The following is a 23,238-nucleotide window of genomic DNA, read 5'->3' on the forward strand; positions in this document are numbered from 1 at the left end:
ATACATCAATTCCTTCACTCTGTGCGGATTTATAATCAATTTACGAATTTCTGGGATTCCCTGTACATCAAAAACATGACGAAATTGGAAAATTTTGTGATCTCATAACATGACTCAAAAAGGGCATCATCCATGGGTATTTTGTTTTTTTTTTATCCCAATCGCATTCGATTTCGATTCACAATTTATCTAAACCGTTGCAGAGAGAGAAGAGAACGCTATAGAGAGAGAGAGAGAGAGAGTGAAGAGAGAGACACACTTCCCACCCATTCGGCCAGTGGGCAGCACTGGGCAAAGCATCATTCCTCCCACAAACAAGAGTCACAACCCCTCCGCGCAAATCACCCAACACACAACGACGGGAGGAATTCCCACGTTCACCGACGCACACCCGCCAATTAATTCACCGAGTCACCGAAATCCATCCAAAAAAAATCACCGAAACCGTAGCCCCCGGGCCGAAACGGCCGGAATTAGGGTCCGCACTATATCCCCGGGCGCCCGTTAGCTGCGAGGCAAGGCTCGGATGCGCGTAGGTGAAGCGGTGACGCGGTCGCGATTTATCCCCGAAGCTTCCCCGCCGAGCACGTCATTTTAGTTTGTTGTCTCGTGCAGTGGAGGTTGGTTTTTTCGAGAGTAGCGACGTTTGAAACGCCGATTTCTTTCTTAGTTTTCGTTCCCTTCAGTTGTTTGGGCCTTATTATATGTATATATATATACGTATATAGTTATATATCTCTCTCTTCTAGGACACCCCTTAATTTTAAATCAAATATATATGTAAAAAAAAAACTATATTAATTATATATATGTGTAATGTACTAGACGTATTTTCGTGGTAGTACGTTTCGGAATAAGTTTTTTGTTGTTGAAACTCCAAGTTCTTCTCTGCAATTTGTTTTCTTAAGAAAAATTTCCCCCTTGAGGATAAAAAAATTTGATTTTTTTTTTCCCCCCGCTTTGAACTAGTTTCAAGAAAATTTTTTTTTTAATATATACTTATATATAAATACATATATATATACAAGAAAAGAGCATATACATATTAGTGCCGCGGCTTTCTGTGAGAGAGAAGGCACCCGATTTTTATTGTTTCAAGACGGAATCGAGAACATATTCCAAAGTGAAGCCACTACAGCAAAAACGTGAGTAGAAAATTTTATTTAATTTTTTGTTATTTCGTTGATGTGTCAGTATTTGTTTATTTGATCGGAGTTGTTGGTTTTTTGAGGAGAGAGAGAAAGAAATCCGGCGTTTTTTCGGTGTGGCGTGGAATTTGGCGTTAACTTTGTGTGTTTTGGTGGGACGAGTTTGGAGGATATTTATCGGGTTTTCGTACCGTATTCATGATAGGATTTAGGTTTTTAGTTCGATTTGTTTTAATTTATATTTGATATATATTTTTTTTGTTGTTGCTGGTGTCCTCGAAAGCACGTTTTTTTTTGGTTGTTTTTACGCGGTGTGTCAGTTTCGTGCCGTGGATTTTTGGGACGGATGAGTTTGGATCATGCGTCTGCCGAATTTATTATATGTATGATCCCGATTCCATTTTTAATGTAATTTTTTATTTTATCAATTTTGGTTTGGTAGTATCCCAAAACGCGTTGTTGTCGTTACACTTGACGACGGTTTCGTGCCGTGGATTTTGGTTGGATGAGTTTGGGATGATCATACTGTCGAGTCCCATCATGAGTTTATTTTGATGCCGAGTTTACTATGAAACGATTTTGGATCGTTTCATGTCATTTCAATGAGATTTCTTTAATTTATAGTGTATTACAGTGGATCCTGCTCGTAACGTTATCACTTGGAGCGTCTTCCTGCTTAGTTTGACTCGTTTTCGTGGTACCAACTTTCACTAATAGATATCGAAATTTTCTGTTGGAAGCGTTTTCCCACTTACAACGGGTTTTTTTTTTCCATGGTCGTTTTGAAAAACGTTATAAGTGGGATTAACTGATTTCTTTCTTTTTTTGTTATCCCATGTTTGTTTTAGTTCCATTTTTACATTTTCGTGCGGTGGATTATGGATGCAGACCAGAGCTTTGCAGCGAAGCTTTTTGGAGTTTAAAACAAATCGTTCAAGTCACTGATTGATCCCGAGAGATTTTAAATGATCCGATTAAGATCTTGATTATATTTGATCCGATTTGTTTGATTGTGTGTATGTGATGTGTTTTTTGTTGATGCAAAATGTTTCTTCAAGTCGCGTAAATTTTTAATTCCATTTTACGTCAGCTTCTTGCTGTGGATTTTGGATGAGCTCGCATCATATCTGTCAAGTCTCATCATACGTTTGAATTTATAGCGATGCAATTCAAATAGGATATCGATAGAATTTCAATCGAATTTAATTGATTGATGTAAAACAGTGGACCTTCCTTTTAACGGAAATGCCCCCGTTAACGGACCCCTTTTTGAATTGCGTCAACGGGCTTCATTGTACAGTGAAACCCCCCTCTTTTACGGCAAAATAATTTTCCTCGTGTGTGATAAGTATTCATTTCAAACCCCTCATTTTATGTATTACGGTTAACCTCTTTTATGGACGCATTTTTTGTCCCCAAAGATTCCTCGAGAGGTTTTACTGTATTTTACCACTAATTTTAACGGGCACTCCCGTTACCATACAAAATCTTCGATTCCCAGAGCTGCCCGTAATTGAGGTTCCCCCTACTGTATATTTTTTGTTGATGGAGCCAAAACAACGCGTTTTGAGATTGCTATCATATCACGTAAAATAGTAGTTTCATGCCGTGGATTTTGGATGGATGATTGATATGTGAAGTCTTGGCATGCTTCTGATTTCGATGATGCTATTCAGGATAAGATCTTGATTACATTTTAATACCAGTTTTTTTGTAATTCATCAAACTTTTTTTGTTGATGGTATCGTAGAACGTTGTTTTTGGTGCTATTTGTACATGCCAGTATCTTGACGTGAATTTTGGATGGATGAGATCGGATCGTGTCAAGTCTCGGGACGCTTCTGATTTTGTTGCCAGTTCAGGATAGGGTCTTGATTGCGTTTTAATCTTCTTTGTTCAATTAATGTATAACATTTCATGTTGATTCCAAAACGAATTCTTTTTTGGTTTCATTAAATGTGATGTCCGTCCAGTATATCGAATTCGTGAAACGCAAGTTCGGATCATCGCTGTCAAGTCTCATCATGCGTCTGATTTTGTTGCCGATACCACAATGATCTAATTCAAAATAGGATGTTGATTTAATTTTTCTGATTTTGTTTTTTGATGTACTATATTTTTCTTGATAGTATCGCAAAGCGCGTTTTTGTTCCATTTTACGTGATATGTCAGTTTCGTGCCGTGGGTTTTGGATGGATGAGTTCAGGTCATACTGTGAAGTCTCACGAGTCTGATTTTGTTGCCGATTCTACAATGATCCGAAATTTAATTGCATACTGGATATCAATTGCATTTTAATCTCATTTGCTTTATTGATGTATTGTATTATTTTGTTGATGGTATCCTAAAACGCGTTGGTTTTAGTTCCATTTTATGCCGTGGATTTCGCATGGATGAGTTCGGATAATATTGTCAAGTCTTAAACATTTGATTTTGATGCCGACGCGTCATTCCCTCATTCTAAAACATTTCATCGCATGATATACAGTCAAACCTCGCTACAGCGATGTTCGATATAACGATAACTCCCCCTAGAACGATGTTTTTAGATCTTGTTTGGAGTCTCCTATAGTCTGACGTTAAATTCCTCTTGTTATCACGAAATTGTTTACTATAAATTTCTCTCTAGAATGAGAATTTAATAAAATTATATATTTGAGATTTTGCAAATGCTACATTGTTTTATTTCGCTTGAAATTAGTTATTTTTAAATTCCTCACCAGTTTGTTTAATAAAATCAGTATTTACGCTCTGAAAATATTAATGGATTTGCCGTGAAGCTTCCTGTGTAGTACGCGAATGTTTTGTATTATATACCGCTTCATGGTGCGAAACAATCAACTGAATTTTATTAATCAACAAATTAATTTGAATGTTTTGTTGCGAATAGTTTTTAATACATTCTATGATGGTACTAACAACACCCCCAATTCGGAGGAAATGCCAACAGCGTAAATTTGGCGCTAAATAATAATGCTCTCTAAATGTATCGATTAAAACATATTTTATTCCGTTCACTACCGTCTTATCGGGGTTTCCACTGTACAGTAGAACTTCTCTATAACGGGCACCCATGGGACCAAAAATTTTATCCGGGCGCGGTGGCCCAGGTCGATAAGATACACGCCTAAAGTACCAAAGGATGTTTAGAGGTGTCGTGATTTCGATACCCGGTTCGTCTTTGTCAGGAAAAAAACTTTCACGACACGGGTACAACAAGAACGGCGACATGACTGAGAAAAAATTGCTACCGCAGGGAGTCCCCCATCGAAGGGTTAGTGCAGCAACCTCTCGATGAGTATAAAAAACAAGCCTGCCGTTCGCAATCGGCACTAAATTGTAGGTCCCGGTCTCTAATTAGCCCTCGTGTGCAGAAAATGACCTTGGGGCGACAAAAATGATCAAAAATTTCATCCGCTAATGGAAGATACGATATGTAGTGGAACCTCGTTTATACAACTTTTATATTTATACGATGTTTCGCTTCGGTCCCGATACATTTTATTGTTAAAATAGATATATTACTGTAAAAAAAAAAAGATACACACCACCGGTGGTTATGCATAATCACCAATAGTCTCGATGAGCAAATTTTAATGAGATCCCGCTACACACATTTGTGTCGCTCTTACCGGCGATTATGCATAATTTTCCCAGACGAAGCTGAAAAGACAAATATGGGAAAATTCATAACCTTTTCTCTTCATTAAACCAATTGCTTTACCCGTATATGGTACGTGTTCTATACATATTTTGAAATAATTAAGTGTGAAAACGATAAATATTCATAAAAAGTCTTAATGTTGGTATGTTCATAACGCATTACCGTTCGAATTCACCCATCCTGGACCATAGATTGCGTTATTACGTTCAGTTAATTAAGTAATTGACGGTTAAATTAGATTACGGAAAATAAATTAGTTTGCCTGATTTTACTGACCGTTATCGAGTGTCCGCTATAGGGGGAGAGTGAGATTCATTAAAGCCCTATTCAACGAGACCGGGATCAGAAAAGACGTTGAACGGGGAGTGTCCGTTAGAAGAGATTCCATTGTATTAATTTTTTTGTTACTATCCCGAAACACGTTTGTTTTGGTTCCATTCTAAGTGTTTTCATGACGAGGATTTTGGATGAGTTCTGTCCATATCTGTCAAATCTGATCATGCTCACTTTGTCGGTGATTATAAAATGATCCGATTCAGGAGAGGGTATCGATTAAATTCTAATCAGATTTGTTTGATTGTATTTTTTTGTATACTCCAAAATACGTTGGTTTTGGTTCTATTTTACTTGATACGTGTCGTGGATTTTGGATGGATGAGTTGGAATCCATATCCGTCAGATCTCATGATGAGTATCATCTTGTTGCCTATTCAGGGTATGATCTAGATTGCGTTTTGATCCGGTGTTTGACGTATAGTCAGGGCCATCTTAAGAGCATCGTGGGGCCGAGTGAGGCCCCTACCTGGCTAATTCTTAAATTTCAACAGTCTCATTTTTGTGAGGCCCCTTTTTTCTTGAGGCCCATGCCTTAAGACGGCGCTGCGTATAGTATTTTATGTTGGTGGTATCCCGAAACGCGTTGTTTTTGGTTGCAGTTTACGTCAGTTGCATGCGGTGGATGAGTTCGAATCATTTCTATTTATTGATTTACTTGCGACAACAGCGGAATAAGTGATAATTACATGTACAAGTTCTGATTATATCGGTCAAGTCTCGTCACTCGCCGCAATTTGATGCTAACTTGCTCACGATTTCAATCGCATCATTGTGTGATTTATAATCGGTTAACGTATTTGGTTTAATTTTTTATTTTTCCGGTTGAGAGGCGTCCGACTCCCGGCTTAGTTATCCTATTTTACGTAAGCTCCCGATTTCCATAATATTTTTATGCAGGACTTATTTTGTAGAAAGATTGTATGTTGAGTTTCCGGATCATGGAATAGTGTTTTTATACGTGGAAAATGAGGAAAAATCGGATTATACATGAGTGTCTAGTCGGATTTTGCTGGCTTCACGGATTTGGATTCAGGATAGGGTCTTCACATATCAATCCAGTATTGTTTAAAATAAATGCAAACTTTTTGTATATCCCAAATGTGTTTCCGGTTCCATAAGTGACGTCAGTGTCTTATTAGCTTTTATCAACTTTTTGATTTTGGGTGGATTGGTCAGGCCTGATCACACGTCAGACTGTCTTGTTTACAATGATGCTATATTATGAGGCTTGTTTAATTACATTTATGTCTTCACTAAACTCGGTCAGATTCGTTTTTGATCCCGTTTCACAAGACAAAATGAATTTCGTTGATTTTGGATGGGTTATATAGGTCAGTTTCGCCACCTCAGACCCTACCGGATTTTAACGCGGACTTGTTTACAGTGATAAGATTTAAAACATGATAATATTTTTATCAATCTTGTTTTAATTAAATACATTTTATTGCATTGTTGTAAGTGGGGTGCAGGTTGAGGGATCGCGAAAAAACGCGGCTTCCTTTCCAATGCTTTCGTACGTAAAAATAGCAGGTATACGTAACGGTGAAATTTTTTTTGTAAACCTCTATATAGATACTTTGTGGACCAAGGGGGAAAATATCCCTGCAGAGGGATTATTATATGGAGAGGAAATATTCAGTCGTCACTAAATTTATGCTGTTGGCATCTCTTCTAAATCGGCGGTGTTAGTACCGTGAAATTCATGTGTTTATTCACAGCAAAAAATTTTAATTGATTAGTTTAATAAGTAAAATTCAGTTGTGACCCACTCGTCCTGTCATGTAGTTTGCCGTACAACACTTTTGTATTGCGCAGAAAGTAGTTTCACGGCAACTTTCAAAGGGTAGACCGTGCAAAATGCGATGTTATATTGAATACATTCGGAAGAACAAAAATTGGTAAGGAATTTAAAAATTTTCAGTGAAATAAAAACATATCGTTGTAGTGGTTTCGAAAAGTCCTCAAATTACCGTTATAGAGGAATTTGTCGTTGTAGCGAGAGGAACTTAACATAACGACTATAAGCAATACAAACAAGATTAAAGTTATGAGAACTTGCGTTGAGGGTGGAGGAGTTAAAATAACGTTGAGGGATTTATCGTTATATCGAGTGATAAGATGTAGTGAATTATTTTTTTTTAAACGTGATCCTCACGTATTCCCAAGGGATCAGCATGATCCGTCCGGGGAATTTGTTAGTGTTAGTAAACATCCATGCCCGAACCGGGATTCGAACCCAGACCTGCATAGTGAGAAGCTAGTTCCCTAACCACTCGACTGCCAGGCGGCAACATACTCCCTGTATATGTTTATCGTTGCTTACGGATCATTAAATAAATCCCATCGAAGTTGCGGTTTGTTAAAATGGATGAGTTCGAGTCCTTTCTGAAAAGTTTCATCGCACATTGGATGTCTATCGTCGAATTTTTACACCACCATTTGGGATGATCCGATTAATATCATCTTGATTACATTTCAGTCTAGTTCGATCAAATATACAGAGAATAGAATAATTTTCTATTGATAATGATTCGAAACGCCGTTGTTTTAGGTTCCATTTTACGTGAATTTAATGTCTGTTTCATGCACATTCGGTTGAGTTTGGATCGTATCGGTCAAGTCTCATCGGATTTCGATGCTGACTTTGTTTACAATGATCCGTTGTTTCAAAACATGATCATGATTGTATTTTTGTCAGTCTTATTTAATCAAATACAATGTATTTCATTGTTGTGAGGGATTTTTTTTAATTGAAAGGTGCAAAACACTGGTTTAATTTCCGATGCCATTTTGCGTGATGGCCGAATAACGGCATTTAACCCGCGAGCACGCGCGGTGGGTCTTAGAGACCCGGTCGTAATACTTATTAGAGGCCTAAGTACTTATAGCGCGCGTTCCCCCGGGAAGTTTGATAGATCTTTCTACGGAACTTGAGAAAAACAACCAATAAGGCTATTGGTTACATTCTCTCGGATGCAACCGATGCGCTTATTGGTTGCATTTATCAAGTTTTATAAAATAACTACAGTATTAAGCCGGTATCACACCAAGTTTTAGAAAGGTTATTTCATGAAACTTGAAAAATTCAACCAATAAGCTAATAAAAGATTTTTTGCAAAACTTATAAAAACCAATAAGCGCATCGGTTACATCCGAAACAATGTAACCCGGTTACATTTAATGTTAAGTATGATCCCGGCCTTATCTCAAGCTTTTATAGTGTAATTCCAACCTTAATGTGCAGCATTGAATTTCTCATTTACTTAAATGTAACCGATAACCTTACTGGTTGAGTTTTTCAAGTTTTATAAATAAACTTCTATGAAACCGGATTATTGGATAATCCCAATGAATAATCCACGCAAACATGGCACGACCTTCTCGCTCAGAAGCGTCAAATAACGCTGCACATTCATCGTAGCCGTTTTCCACCCATTTACTTTGCACTGCGTTTGAAAGATGGGTCCAATCATGAACGAACCTGTGAACCCACACCACACTGTCACTTTTGGGGAATGCAATGGTTTCTGCGTGTATTCACGTGGATTAGACGTCTCCATGAAGCGAAAAATGAGCATCTGTCCACAAGATGTTATACCGAGGTGAGATTTTGGAGAAAGCCCACCTCGCAAATGCTTCCCTCTGTAAGATATCAGCTGGTAAAAGTTCGTGGCACGACTGCATTCTGTATGGGTACGGATCAAGGATGCCATGAAGGTTATTGCGTAAAGAGGATTGTGGTAAGCCCAAGCATGTCTGGCAGCTTCACGAGCGCTGCTGGTCCCTGCTGCTGATTCGGACGCTAACGCTTCCATTTCGGCTGCAACACGCGGCGAACTTGCCTTCCTTAAACATGGTCGTCGGTATCTTACACGATATCCTCCAGCGTTCTAGTTTCCTCACACCATTTGACAAGCTTTAATGCCTGTCGCTGTTAAAAGCCCTTTTTCCCAGTCCTCGCATTCTCTTCTGAAAGGCAATGGTCGCTGATTCATGGTTCACGTAAATCAACTTCACCAGCAAAGCTTTATCCTTCGCACTCGGCATCCTTGTTCACATACGCGGTTTACAACGGTGAACTGATTGTGGATTAGGAGCGCAAGTTCTCATAACCACCTCATTTGCATATTTCCACAAGTCGCTCGTACCAGCGCCACCTATCGGCTGTTTTTGAAAAAATACGGGGCCTAGCGATGCTTACTCTGCGAACCGTTTATTTCGATAATTTTTTCATTTTTAAAGTTTCTACGGACTTTTTGCCCCCACCCTGTATTTTGATTAGTATTGTTTAATTGTGCTGCATTATTGTGGTGGTGTTGGGGGTTTTCTTTTTTTTTTTTGTGTGCCATTTCACGTGCTAATGGCCGGTTTTACATCGATGCAAGGATCATCCAGTGGAGTTTTTTGTAAACATTTATTCCATGTTTATCAGGCTTCCGGATCAGGGCCGTAACATGTCTTTTCGGGTGTTGACATTCTTTGGGAGGGACTACTGAAAGGGTTATGCCCAGTAAAATGGTTTTTTATTGTTCCCCCCCCCTCTCATTTTGCATATTTCAAGAAGATAATCATATATATTGCTGTCCCGCCCCTATTTCAAGAAGATAAATTCAAATTTTGCAAAATCAATGGTTTTTTAGCGTGTGCCCGCATTCGGCTCGGGTCAGCGGGGCATTGCTTCGGTTGTCTCCCGGCATTGCTGCGAATCAAGGCAATCCAGACACTAGTGTTAGATTCATATTTTTATACCAATGTTACAATGATGGGATTCAGGATAAGATCTTGGTTACATGTTAGTCTTTATTTAACCCTTTATATATAACCGGTGTTTAAAATTTTCCTGATCCGCATTATAAATAACTGCCACATTGGAAATACAAGTGTGTTCAAGAACCCAAGATATTTCGAGGGGAACTAAATAAGGCAAAAGTTTGACGAGATATCTCGGGATTGCCACTGTGTAAGGGTTAATAAATTTGTATTCTGTTTTAATTTAATTTTTTCCTGATAGTGACCCCAAAACATGGTATGTCGGTTTCACGCACTTTGGTGGATTTGGATTCGACGAGCTACTTCTGTCCCGTATAACGGGATATTTCAGTACATTGTGTATACTGCAGTGATCTTTTGTTTTCTCCAATTGATTCGCACATTTTTATTATTTTGGTTGTAATTCTGTCTATAATGCTATTTCTCTTGAGTATTGTGATGTTACATTGTCCAAGGCGCTGTCTGCCCATGTTCTCATATTATTTTGCGTATTAATGTTTTTATATCCTTCTATTATTCTGGAAAGTGTCTGCGAGATGCAAGTCCAGCACCTACAGTTACTGCCCTAATTGTTATACATCTGGGACCTCTTCCCCTTCTCGTACTTTTCGGGTGGGCTTTGTGACGAATGCGATGGGAGAATGTGTTGGGTTTCGGCACCTAATGGGGGTGCTCTGGACCTCCGTGGGAGGTTGACTTCCTTCCTACATGCTCCCTATACGTTATAGCAATGTTTCTTAACATTTTCAGCTCATGGCCTCAGGTCCTATCTAGCCCCCCCCCCCTACTCTCATCCAAAAGAGATACTTTCTATTTTTTTTATTATGAATGAAATTTTAATAAATCAGATCAATCTCTGAAATCCTGGCTAGGCGCGGATTCAAATGGTGGATTATCTCTCCCAGCAGTCAAATTATATGGTAAAAAACGGTCTGCGTAAAATACGGGACGATCCAACGAACCTACACGATAAATCGACCCTCTTAACGCATCAACCGTTGCTCTGGCGGTCCTCCATACTTAGCTGGAAGTAACAGCTTACGCATGAAAATCATCCCATATAGTGCAGTTCCCCCTCCATTATAGACGTGAAGACCCGGGTCATGCCCACATAGACCCAAGGGTTAAGTTGCCCCTGGCTCTATGGACGGATCTGATGGATTCTGAAAGTAGTAATATTTTTCAACCCTGTTTCACTTTTAAGGCTTCATAGCTCTCACTGACTCCACCACCTGTCGTGGACCACCTTACTTTTGATTTTCTCCCGTGGCTCCCCTAGAAATTCTAGGACCACAAGGGTGCCATGGCCCCAGGTTGAGAACCACTGCGTTAGAGGTTCCTGTTGGAATATTAACGTGGGAGTGTGTGTGTTCTCAGGACGCTCCAGTATTTTGAGTTGCTCCCAATTGTTTTATACATTTTGTCCAGTTTTTTTCAGCTATGCTTATTCAAATTCGTAATGTTTACTGAAATCGTGAATAAACAGCGTTTCCATAGTTATTATGATAATTATGGCTTTAAATACGAACATTGATCTTCCGTATTTCTCAGGTTCTACGTTCCCCCCGCTGAATTTTTCAGCTTATTTCGAACTATAAATTGAGATTTTGACGACTAATGGCAACTTATGGCAATTTTCGACTTTCCCGTATTTTACCATACTTACGGTCGCCTTCACCAACACTCTTTGAACTGCAATCGCAGGTGGAAGGATTCAAGATCGAAACGGAATGGTTAAAACTGAGGATTTTAACCGATTAGTGTCGATCACTTAATCCTTTTAACCTGCGATTGTAGTTCAAACTCGATACCTTGAATGGCCGTATTCACCGACAAGTTCCCCTTATTTTTCTCAATTGTAATATGGTCATCCTATTCATTTGAATGTTTTTTTCCGTCGATTATATTTTTCTTCACTATCATTTGTAGCAGCCGTTCATTGCTCCCACCTTTCACCCATTTTTGCAGTAATTAGAAAATTTGTCGTAAATGGCATTTTTTTCCCCCCTACAATTACTGATATCCTGTATTTAGGATCGCACATTTTTCTTGATTGAGGTATGGCGAACCTACCTAATGAAGGTAAAATGTTTAATATCACAATCAGTGCAATTGAATAATGTTTAATTCAGTTGGAATCGAATTATCAAGTCTGTCTGCGGAGCACCCATGGCATCGCCGCGGAAACAAATTGAGAAACGCTGGTGTAGAGATACTGATTTTTTTCGGAAAATTTCATCTCTCTGCTTCTACCGGGACTGGAACCCCGGACGAGTGTCCTACCACTAAGTTATAGAGACGGAATATTTCTTTCTTAGAGCGTGTAGGAAGCAGTTTCTACTGCATCCTGAAAGAACAATTTCAGAGGACAGGGAGTCCCCGCGTACTCTGAGTGGTTTTCTCAGAAGCTGCTTATCCGAATGCACCAAATTTTCAGGATATCTTAATGAGACCGTGGAAGAGGGATTTCTGTAATAAAGTAGTTTGATTTTCGACCACCTGGTGAAAAATTGGCGCTCTTTTATTGAATTTTCCTCCCCCCACGGACCATATAGCGTATATACAAAGTTTCAATGGAATACGTTCTCCACACAACGGGCGCTACTTAAGTGGGAGAACTGTCGGTATAATGACGGGTGCGCCCGAGTGACGTATCGGTAAGATGCTCGTCTTCCACTATGAAAATTACCATCAAGGTCCACGGGTTCGAATCCATTGAAGAATATCATCTGAAACAAGTTTACCTCACGAACCTGGGATGACCACCGATACATGGCGCCTCCATTTCCCACCAAACACTACTGGTTGGTTGGAAATTTGCCGCATGGCGATATATGACTGGTGTGCGGTAGTAACAGTATACTGACAGATGCCACCTTGGTCTCTGAGCAGTGTCACCTATACTGGAACTAATCGGACCTATCTATCTCTCGTTCTGGTAGACGCATTGCATTGAAACTTGGTATATGCCATGTATGAACCGTTGTAAAATAAAAATTCAATCAAAAAGTACCACTTTTTCACCTGGTGGGTAAAAAATTGAACAATTTTATTCCGTAAATCTCTCCCGTGGGTCTAATCAAGGGCGTAGCGAGGGGGGTGGGAGACTTGGGGGGGGGGGGGTCTGGTCCCCCCGAAATGTGAGAAAATGACCGAAAAAAGGGAAAAAGATGGCCAAATCCATTGTTCTGTCACTTTGGCCCCTCCCCCCCAAACGAAATTTCTGGCTACGCCCCTGGGTCTAATTAAGATATCCTGAGAATTTAGCTTCATTCAGAAAAGCAGTTTTTGGCAAGAACTACTACTCACAGTGCGGGAACTTTAATTATAATCTCCCTACATATAAATTTCGGTTCTTGTCGGAGGGTTTCACCACCAGTGTCTAGCTTTCATTACATGCCAAATTCACAAGGATTTAATTCAAAATGTGACCCATGATCACATTTGATCGCATTGAGTTATTTTGTTGATCAAAGGGATTTATTCACGGGCTTCGTTTGCAATCCCATTTTACGTTATAATGACAGTTTAACTCAATGGACATTCTGTAAAAAGAAAAATGCGCACACCCCCCCCCCCCTAATCTTTCGGATCATTTAAATAATCCCATTAGAATTGCATATGTTTAGACGGATTAGTTCGGATCATATCGGTCCAGTCTCGTCAATACATTCGTGTCGGGCGACGGATTTTGGTGCCGACTTTACAATATTTAGGAAAGTATATCGATTGATTTTCCATTGAGGTTTGTTTCATTTAAAATCATGCTCTTGGTGTTTTTTGTCGGTAGTGTTTCTAAGGCCGGGATTACACTATATAAAAGTTTGATAAAAGTTCTTTTATAGAATTTGAAAAATGCAACCCAATAACCGTACCGGTTACATTCGCGCAAATGCCAGCAATGGTCTTACTGGCTGCATTTTTTAAGTTTTATAAAAGAACTTTTATGTAGCATAATCCTGGCCTAACCATTCGTTTTCGATCACACTTTTCTTGACGTTATTCCAATGTGTATATTTCGCGTAAGATATAATTAAAACGGAAGCCGCATTTTTCTGAAAAGTGTTTTATTATCAATCCAAACAAACTTAAGATCTATTCAAGATCTTATTCTGAGTCTCATCATTGTATCATATGTACAGGGTGGGCAAAAAGTCCGTAGAAACTTTGAAAATGAATAAACACCGGAAAATAACCCAAATAAACGGTTTGCAGGGTTAGGTCAGACGGAAATTTTTTGACAGGAAGAAAAAAAAACACGAAACAGCCTCTAGGTGACGCTGGTACGAGCGACATCGGTGGAAATATGCAATTGAGAGGATTATGAGAAAACTTGTGCTCCTAATACGCAACCGGTTCACCGTTGTCCCACGTTCGACCTTGTGCCGTTAGATGAGTGTGCTGCCCATGATAACATTCCTTGAGATCCTGGTCAAAGTGCATGATGGGGGGTGTTGGTCATGTGCAACACATATTGCTGTAATAAACGATTTCGAGCCATTCCGTTCGTTATTTCCGTATTTTTCTCTGACTTGTGTGCGTCAGCGCCACCTATCGGCTGTTTTTCAATGTCCTCAAAAACCTCCCGTGACCTAGCGATGCTAACCCTGCGCAAACCGTTTTTTATTTCGGTTATTTTTCTGATTTTTATGAATTTTTTAAGTTTTTACGGACTTTTTGCCCACCCTGTATTAAAATCGGAAGCTAGACATCCGGGTCTTCGTGATGGAATTTAAGTTGTTGGTGCACGAGCTTGACTTCCCATGCTTTACTTCGGAAGACACCCCCCCCCCACACCACCGTTATGGAATACAGTAGAAACTCCCATAATGGAAACTTCCCCGTTACGGGACATGTTTCTGGTCCCCGGTCCCGTGGAATAGGGCCTTAATGCATTGCATTTTACTCTAATTATTGGACATAACGCGGGAATTAATATATAATAAGATTGAGTCCAAGCTCGTGTTAATAAATGACAATTCGTCAATTAAACGGCCCCTTATGGTCAGTTAATTAAGTATTACGTAAACACATTTATAGCCATTTTTTACCCTCCTCCCACCCCCCTTGTCAGCAAAATTTCGTCGGCACTGCCCCTACCTCCTAACATATATTGGTGGGATGGATTAGAAACGTACGCGGGAGGGGAGCATGGGGAGGGGGGCCTCGCGTGCCTCCCACCCCAGGACGAAAAAAAATTTTAATGTAGAAAAAAATTTTTAATGTAGAAAAAAATACCTTTAGGTATATGTTATCGATTTCAGTTAATTTCAATGCTATTTCAAGGGTAAGAAGTCAATTTCGGTTTAAGAAATTCATTGCGACCCACCCTTTAAGCCATATATGGCAATCCCTTGACCCGCTTACAGGATGTGACCCTGAAGATTGTGATGAGGCTTCCCCCCGGAAACCCAATTTTGTAAAAATGAACTAAGCGGCACATTTACAGATAGCTTTAATGACCTGTGGCACATTTCCAGATCACTTGAAAGGCATGTGGCACAATTTTAGAGTACTTAAGCGGTCCCCCCGATGCAGTTCTACATCACTCAAGTTACCCGAGTAACATTCCCAGATTACTTAAGAGATCCGTGCCATAACTACGGATCACTTGAGTGATGCGTTGCACAGTTCCAGAGCACTTAAGCGGCCCGGAAACATTTCCAAAGCACTTGAAGGATTCGTGAAACATTTAGAGATCACTAAAGTGGCTCTGTATAAGATTTATCAATAGGAAGAATGTTAGTTCGGGTGCCCAATAACAATCGAAAGTTTCTTTCAAACTTCTATCAAACTTTTACAGTGTAATGCCGGCTTAAAAGTGATCAATATAGTGAAATTTTATTGTACTTTCTTCCCTTTCAGAGAGAGTAACATATACATTTTAACATTATAGGAACCAATACGAGGTTCTTCCACTGTAGATCATACCTACCCCCATTAGCGAACACTCCCCTGTAGTGGACAAAATTTTTGGTCCACCCTGGGTGTCAGTTATCGACAGGTTCTGCTGCATTTAAAATTTTTCTATTTTCTCTCACTTGAGAAAATTTTTTTTTTTAAGAGTTCTGTGCATGTTTCTATGCATTTTAACGAGAGCTTTTTAGAGGATTTTATTTTCTGGCCTTCCGCCCCCCCCCCCTAGAATTTCAATTTCAACAGCATACAACTTTTTGGAAAATCGCTAATTCAGGCGGCATTATGATCATTTTTGTCTCACCACGGTCATTTCCTGGAGACGAGGGCTAATTAGACCGGGACCTACAATTTATTGCCGATTCCGAACGGCAGGCTTGTTTTTTATACTCGTCGAGAGGTTGATGAGCTAACCCCTCGATGGGGGACTCCCTGCGGTAGCAAGTTTTTGCTGCGGTCAAGCCGCCGTTTTTTGTTGTTTCCTTGTCAGGAAAGTTTTCTGGCAAGGACGAACCGGGTATCGAACTCGCGACACCTCTAAACATCCTTTGGTGCTTTAGGCGAGCATCTTATCGACCTGGGCTACAGCGCCCTCGACATTGAGTTTTGGAAAATATCTTTTAATAAAACTTGAAAAATGCAACCAATTATGCGGTATCGGTTACATTCGCGCGTATGTAACGCAGTAGGTTTGTTTTTGGAAAAACTCTTATAGCATACTTTTGTAGTGTAATCTCAGTCCAAGGCCGGGATTACACTTTAAAGATTTGATAAAAGTTATTTTATAAAACCTAAAAAAATGCAGCTATAATAATAAGGTAATCGGTACGATTATTGGTTTAATTTTTTTCAAGTTCTATGAAAGAACTTTTATAAAACTGAAAAATTTACATTCGAGCAAATGTAACCAATAAAGAGAGCTTTTTTTGGTTGCATTTGCTTGACTTAAAATAGGCTTATTGGTGGTTTTTCTCCAAGTTTTATAAAAAATCTTTTATCTAATTTTTACAGGGTTTTTTTTTTTTTTCTTATGTTTTGGTAACATTTACTCGAGTGTGACCATTAGTCTTATTAGTTGCATTTTTAAGTTTTATAAAATAACTTTCTCAACTTCTATAGAGTAGGCTAATGCCGGTCTTATAAACAAAATGATTACGGAAAAAGTCGCTGCGCAAAAATGTTCATCATGTTGTTATAAATCACACAACGTAAACCCGGTCAGTACTACGTAAAATGGCACCAAAAATACAGTTTTTGGATCCCCCCTCAAACGATACAATGTATTTTAACCGAACAAGACTGATCAAAATACGATCATTATTCAATCGGATCATTGTATACATTTCGGCATGAAAATCTCTCTTGCGATGAGAATTGACAGATATGATCCGAATTCATCTATCCAAAATTAACGATATTACATCAAACAACACAAACAACCGAATTTACATGTAATCAAGGACTTATTTTGAATCGGATTGTAATAATGGTATAAAAATCCGCGATTTCATCTGTACATATAAAATAACATGTCCTGAGGACCGATTCATCATCGGAGAACCGAAATGGCTGAAGCTATAAACATGAAGTTTGGCCTGTATTATATTTCATAATATAGATTGACTGAGACGGGATTTTTGAAAATTAAACCTCAGACGGGTCATTGGGGGAAGGAGGGGGGGGGTGTTTAAATGTTATGTGGAGGAATCGTCGCTGAGCAATTTTCGGATTGTCAAATTCACGCGAGTAGAGCCACGGGTAACAGCTAGTTTTAAATGTGCTCATTGCTTCCGGATCACTGAACGATCCGATTGGAATTTCATGGATTTTGATGGGTCAGTTCGTATCATACCTGTCAAGCTTCATCGATTAGATTGTTACGACCCTCACGTGGGGTCTAGCGATAATGAGATTTGGCACGGCGACATTCACGAATGAATACGGGCTTGTAGGCTTCGATCTCGGTAGAGGTCCAGGACATCGCTATATTCGAGGGCCAATAGGCCCAAGTTTCCTGAAGCACCCAGATGCCTATAAACAGACATACTTTAAAAAGTTATACCTTGACTTTTGCAAATTGAAAGCTATTTTCGAACACACCTTCTGAAATTTTTCGCGTTCTTTTAATTTAAGAGTTAACTCAGTCCACACAGCGTCCTATTTATAGGGACAGCAATTTGATTTCTAATTTTACACTGTGATCATTGGTTTCTAATGGCTAACTTGATTCAGGAATAATCTTATCTCAAATGGAATAATAGAATGCCATAATTTAAAACATTTCTGTTAATCAGCTCTCGAGAGTCGATCCAACACCTATGCCAAACATCAGAAAATTACAAAGTCCTCAGTCCAACACACAATAAATTAGTGAGAATGCTTGAAACTAGAATAGGGATGTTGAGACCAGTGAACGCAAAGAAAAGCACCAATCATACGCATGATCTGGATAAATGGGGAGGAAAGAGGATAAGAATTTAGCCGTCCTATGTGAGACGCTGGGCGTTCATGGGTAAAATATATCTTGTGCATTTTTTGGTTATGTTGTTGATATAATTCTCCAAATCTCCTGGTTTTCTATCTCATTCTGTGTCATATAATGACGTTTTCCTGAAAATTTATGAAAAGTAGAAAATGTCTTTTTTGTATATAAAGTGCTCGTGAATCTCCCTCTTTTTTCCAAACTTATATTTGGAATTCCGGCAAAAAAATTCCTGGAGTATCGGAACGAATTCGGATTTGTTTCCATACGTCTAAACATTGATTTCGATGCTGAAATTACAATTTTATTCCGAATAGCGACTCGATAACAAAGGCGTTTTGGTACTGTATATATATAGATTGGGGGTGTCCACATGATTGAATACTCATCACTAATTACAAAAGGTAAAAATTTTCGGCCGAACAAGTATTTGATACATTTATTTCTCGTTTTAAAACAATAGCCTCGGTTTGTTTTTTTTTGAATGACTGATTGCAAAACTTCCTGCATTAGGGACTGCTTATATAACACTATATTTTTTCGCAAGGGTCCCGAGCACATAAAAAAAATGTATTCAAAAATTTGAACTTTTACATGATGCCTAAGCCGAGAACCGCGGATCTAAAACACTCCCGAAACACCCCTGAATTTAATTCCCTTCACTTAAACTGAGCATTTAGAGAGATATAGATGGCTTCTTTCTCAGCCAGAGATATCAAGGAAACAGTTATTTTCCGGATATTATGCTGAGGTGAGCTCTGAAAGAAAAGTCATCACGTCTCCGCCGGGACTCGAACCCAGGCCTCTTGCATACCGGGCAAGCATGCTACCATCTACACCACTGGAGACACATGAATCTGCCTTCCTAATGTCACGCACTGTGTCGTGAGGCGCTGAAGTAGAGGCATTAGTAGCCTCTCTTAGCATGCCTGCCCGGTATGCAAGAGGCCTGGGTTCGAGTCCCGGCGGAGACGTGATGACTTTTCTTTCCGAGCTCACCTCAGCATAATATCCGGAAAATAACTGTTTCCTTGATATCTCTGGCTGAGAAAGAAGCCATCTATATCTCTCTAAACCGTCCCACCCAGGGGCCATTTCCTGAAGTTAAGAGAGGCTACTAATGCCTCTACTTCAGCGCCTCACGACACAGTGCGTGACATTAGGAAGGCAGATTCATGTGTCTCCAGTGGTGTAGATGGTAGCATGCTTGCCCGGTATGCAAGAGGGCCTGGGTTCGAGTCCCGGCGGAGACGTGATGACTTTTCTTTCCGAGCTCACCTCAGCATAATATCCGGAAAATAACTGTTTCCTTGAGCATTTAGATTCTAGAACCATGAAAAAATCAGCAACGTGGAATGGAACATACATCAAATAAAAATTCAAAATGAGAAATTGATTATTAAGTGTTGAAAAAGGAACTTTTAGGTGATTATTTTATATATATAATGACTTATAACCTGCTAGAAAGCTATATGTAATGCCTAATAAACTGCAGCACGCACATTGTATAATACCGAATTATCAGAGGCCTAAACTTGTATCCGGTTCGTGAGCCCAAGCCCGCTCAATATTTGCGACTCATCTCGATAATGCCTACAAAATACAATGGGTTTATCCCCCATTCCCGGACCCACAATATTTTTGAGCCGTCTCAATATTCTCAATAACTTCACGCTTTTATATCATTTCGAATTTGATAACGCACTAGTCAGTTTTAAACACTCTCAACGAAATTATGGTAATGTACGACCCCTCAAGCGAAGATAAGCATGAAAACCAGGGAAAGATTTCGAATGAAAGACGAAGTTTTTTTTTGTGTGAGTAGATAAAAACACAAGGTTGCGTTGCCTCAAACCGGGGTCTACACCGTAGCAAGAGAAAGAATATTGCTTGTGCATTTCTTCCATATAGAACTGCCTGACGTAATACTACGTCGGAAACATTGGACGAGTTCATTACATTTTAATCCGAATTATTTTTTTTCGATGGTTGCGCCATCCCTGCCTTAGAACCCCACGTTACGTCAATTTTGAGTTGTCTTTCCTAAAAATTTCTATAGGCTTGCGCTTCATTTCCGGATCATTGGTTGCTTATGCGGATTAGTTGCAATCGTACATAAAGTTTTATCTCCGTTCAGAATCTGATTTTGACGCAGATAAATGTTTGCTAATCAGCCGAACGCTTCAATTGTAATCTGTTACATTTTAGCGAAATCGGTTTTTTGACTGGATAACGTTCCATATTATAGCTTGCGTTACACGTTCCTGAAGTCAATTCCTGCACAAACCAACAGATGTAGTTGCTATGCAGCACCATTACACAGCTGCAATCCATGTGAGAAAATATCTTTCCCTAATTGAGCGATGACTTTTCTCTCCTCCAAAGTTTAAAAAACCACATAGACCGTGTGTTGAGCTGAACGCTTCAATTATCCAATTAAGGATAGAATCTTGTTAATGTTTTAATCCCCAAACATGATCATAGGGATCCAAAAGTGCAGCTTTAAATGCCATTCTAAGTGACGCAATGTATGTTTTGCGCAGTGAGAATTTGTTTTACAGAAATTTGTTAATGTCTGTTTCCTAAAGCACCCCCGGATAATTGAATAATTCGTTTCTGATACCGCTTCTATGTACTTGTATCCTTAAGTCGAAATTGATGCTCCTTCTTGATGCATGCATTTAAATCATTTCCTATTATTTACGATGCCCAGTAACATGTTTTGCAATGTTATTTGGTATCCCTGGGGGTTTTCCCATCAGCGCATATAAAATATATTCCAATATATGAAATAAGATTTCCTTAAATCAAAATTAAGGGCCCGCTGAATGTCCTGGACTAGGAGTTCTGCTTAATGATTCCGGTAATGTGATGGGTTGGCCCCGAGTGGCGTGTCTGGGAGATGCTCGTCTATCACCGTGAAGGTTGCCGTCCTGTTCAGAATATAGATATTTTTCCTAACGACTAGCTAGGCACCTCTATTTCCAACCCAACTCGATAACAACAGTAAATTTCAGTATAGTGCAATAATGGCAGAAATTGGCTCTCATTCGCGGCTCGAAGCAAATCTTCCACAGTTTTAAAAAGTATCGCCACAGAGAAGAACAGGCCTCTACAACGGTACAAATATTTAATCAATGCACTTCACTCACAGTACGAAAGCTGGATGGCAGCACCTACAAAAAGAACTGCACAAAAAAAAACTTCGTTAGGTTCGCAACACGTATATTCCAACATGTACCAATTCGTTAGAAGTTCCGCAGTAGAATATGGACGAAGTCTAAAGGGGATTTAGTAGTAGTAGTAGTATGGGCGGAGATACGGGGGGGGGCGTCAAAGGTGGAGTCGACTCGACTGATCTTATGTATATATGAATTGACATCGTGTCCCCCCAGATTTCCAAGGTTTCTCCAGTTTCTCCAAGTCTATCTCCGCCTATGAGTAGTAGATACGAGCGCGTAGTATAGAGCGATATGGTTAGTGCGTGGTGAAATAGTAATGTAATGGAATTCGTGCAATATTGTAGAGATTTGCAATGGACGAGGGGCTGGTGGGAATGATCATCACCAGTTCCGTTTCAAAATTCTTATCCTTCGAAATCATCCTAACTGGACTAATTCAGAAGACTTCAATGAATCTACCCTAAAATATACCTGTACACAAATTTGGATCCTGTTATGGGTTAACGCTAAGGATCATCACGATTCAAACAAACCCGAAGACTTCGTTGTTTTAGAATTTGCTGTCTTTTTAAAATTCATTTCCCATCCTCATTGGTCCGCCGTATTCGTCATATACCATGTGGAAAAGTCTACAACAAGCATCTATGCAATGCACCATGGCCGTAACTAGCGGGGGGGGGGGGAAACAACTGCTCCTGGTGGCAGAATTTAGGGGACAGCAGTTTTAGGTGGGAACAAAGAACACCATTACCAAATTATAGAATTTTAAAGTTGTGGGGGGGGGGGCAAAATAATGTTTGCCCCGGGCGTCGAAAATTCTATTTACGGCCCTGCAATGTGCGGTAACTATTTCCTCTGCTCTTAATCAGTTCGTCTCTGTTCATGCAATCCTTCAAGCAGTTTTAAAATCTTGCATTTCATTCCATGCTGAGTCATACTTACGCGGACAATGTGATTATCAGCAAAATTTTAATGACTTTTTTTTTAATACTTTACGAAAATGCATGGACGTAAAGATTAGACTCGTGCGTAGAATTTCACCCGATAAGCATTTTAAAGGTACGATGCGGTTCTCTTCAAAATCTGAAATGATTAGGTTTGTCGCCAAAATCGGGCAGCTCCATTTTTATCAACGTGGGAGTGGGTGGGGGGACCAGAAGTTAAAATTCCAATTTTTAAGTTAAAAAGGGGGGAAATTTGCTCCATTTCTCACGATTTGACTGTAACTCATCTCCTGTGGATGATTGAAGTTTTTTCTGTAGCAAGATTATCATTATAATGACTTCCTGGGAGCATTATTTTGTGCAAAAACTATTTCCAGTTTCAAAATTAAACGTTAATTTGAAATCCTTAGTTCATTTTCAGTGATGACACTCTAGAGAAAGGGAATAGCCGGATAATTTTTAGGGCCAAAGAATAGACTGATTCAGTCTTGTAGAACTAGGGAATAGCCGAATTGCATTTTGTGTAGCCAAGGAATAGCCGAATCGTACATGTTGGACCGCTAAAAAATTTGGAAACACTTCTCCCACGACCGTACGAAAGCTGGGTTATTTTGTCGAGGCCAATGGAAAACGTTTCCTGTTGTTGCCTTGTATTTGAATTTCAATTAAATTTGGAACGGACCGGAGTTTGAGCATCGATTAGCAATCGTCCATCAAGACCAGCAATTTCCAATCGGGATACCGCAAGGCAAGATGCGGGGCTCCACGAATTTTCACTAACTACAATATACTCTCT

The 23,238-nt window shown here is 39.5% G+C and overlaps 1 protein-coding gene across 7 annotated transcripts in view; it reads left to right on the forward strand.

Moving 5' to 3' along the window:
- The first annotated feature begins 588 nt into the window (after positions 1–588).
- Positions 589–23,238, forward strand: part of LOC149065265 (ELAV-like protein 4) — a 139,994-nt gene continuing 117,344 nt past the window's right edge. For 6 of the 7 annotated variants that reach the window (XM_089254248.1, XM_089254249.1, XM_089254252.1 and 3 more), the window contains exon 1: positions 951–1,145. The gene's annotated coding sequence lies outside the window, so the exon portion shown is untranslated. Of the gene's footprint in view, positions 1,146–23,238 lie in introns of all 7 variants that reach the window. The other variant, XM_089254250.1, reaches the window with a different exon arrangement.

Source organism: Pholcus phalangioides, unplaced genomic scaffold (assembly GCF_987345545.1).
Source record: "Pholcus phalangioides strain wild (caught in Gottingen) unplaced genomic scaffold, Ppha-v1.0 ptg000040l_1, whole genome shotgun sequence".
NCBI lineage: Eukaryota > Metazoa > Arthropoda > Arachnida > Araneae > Pholcidae > Pholcus > Pholcus phalangioides.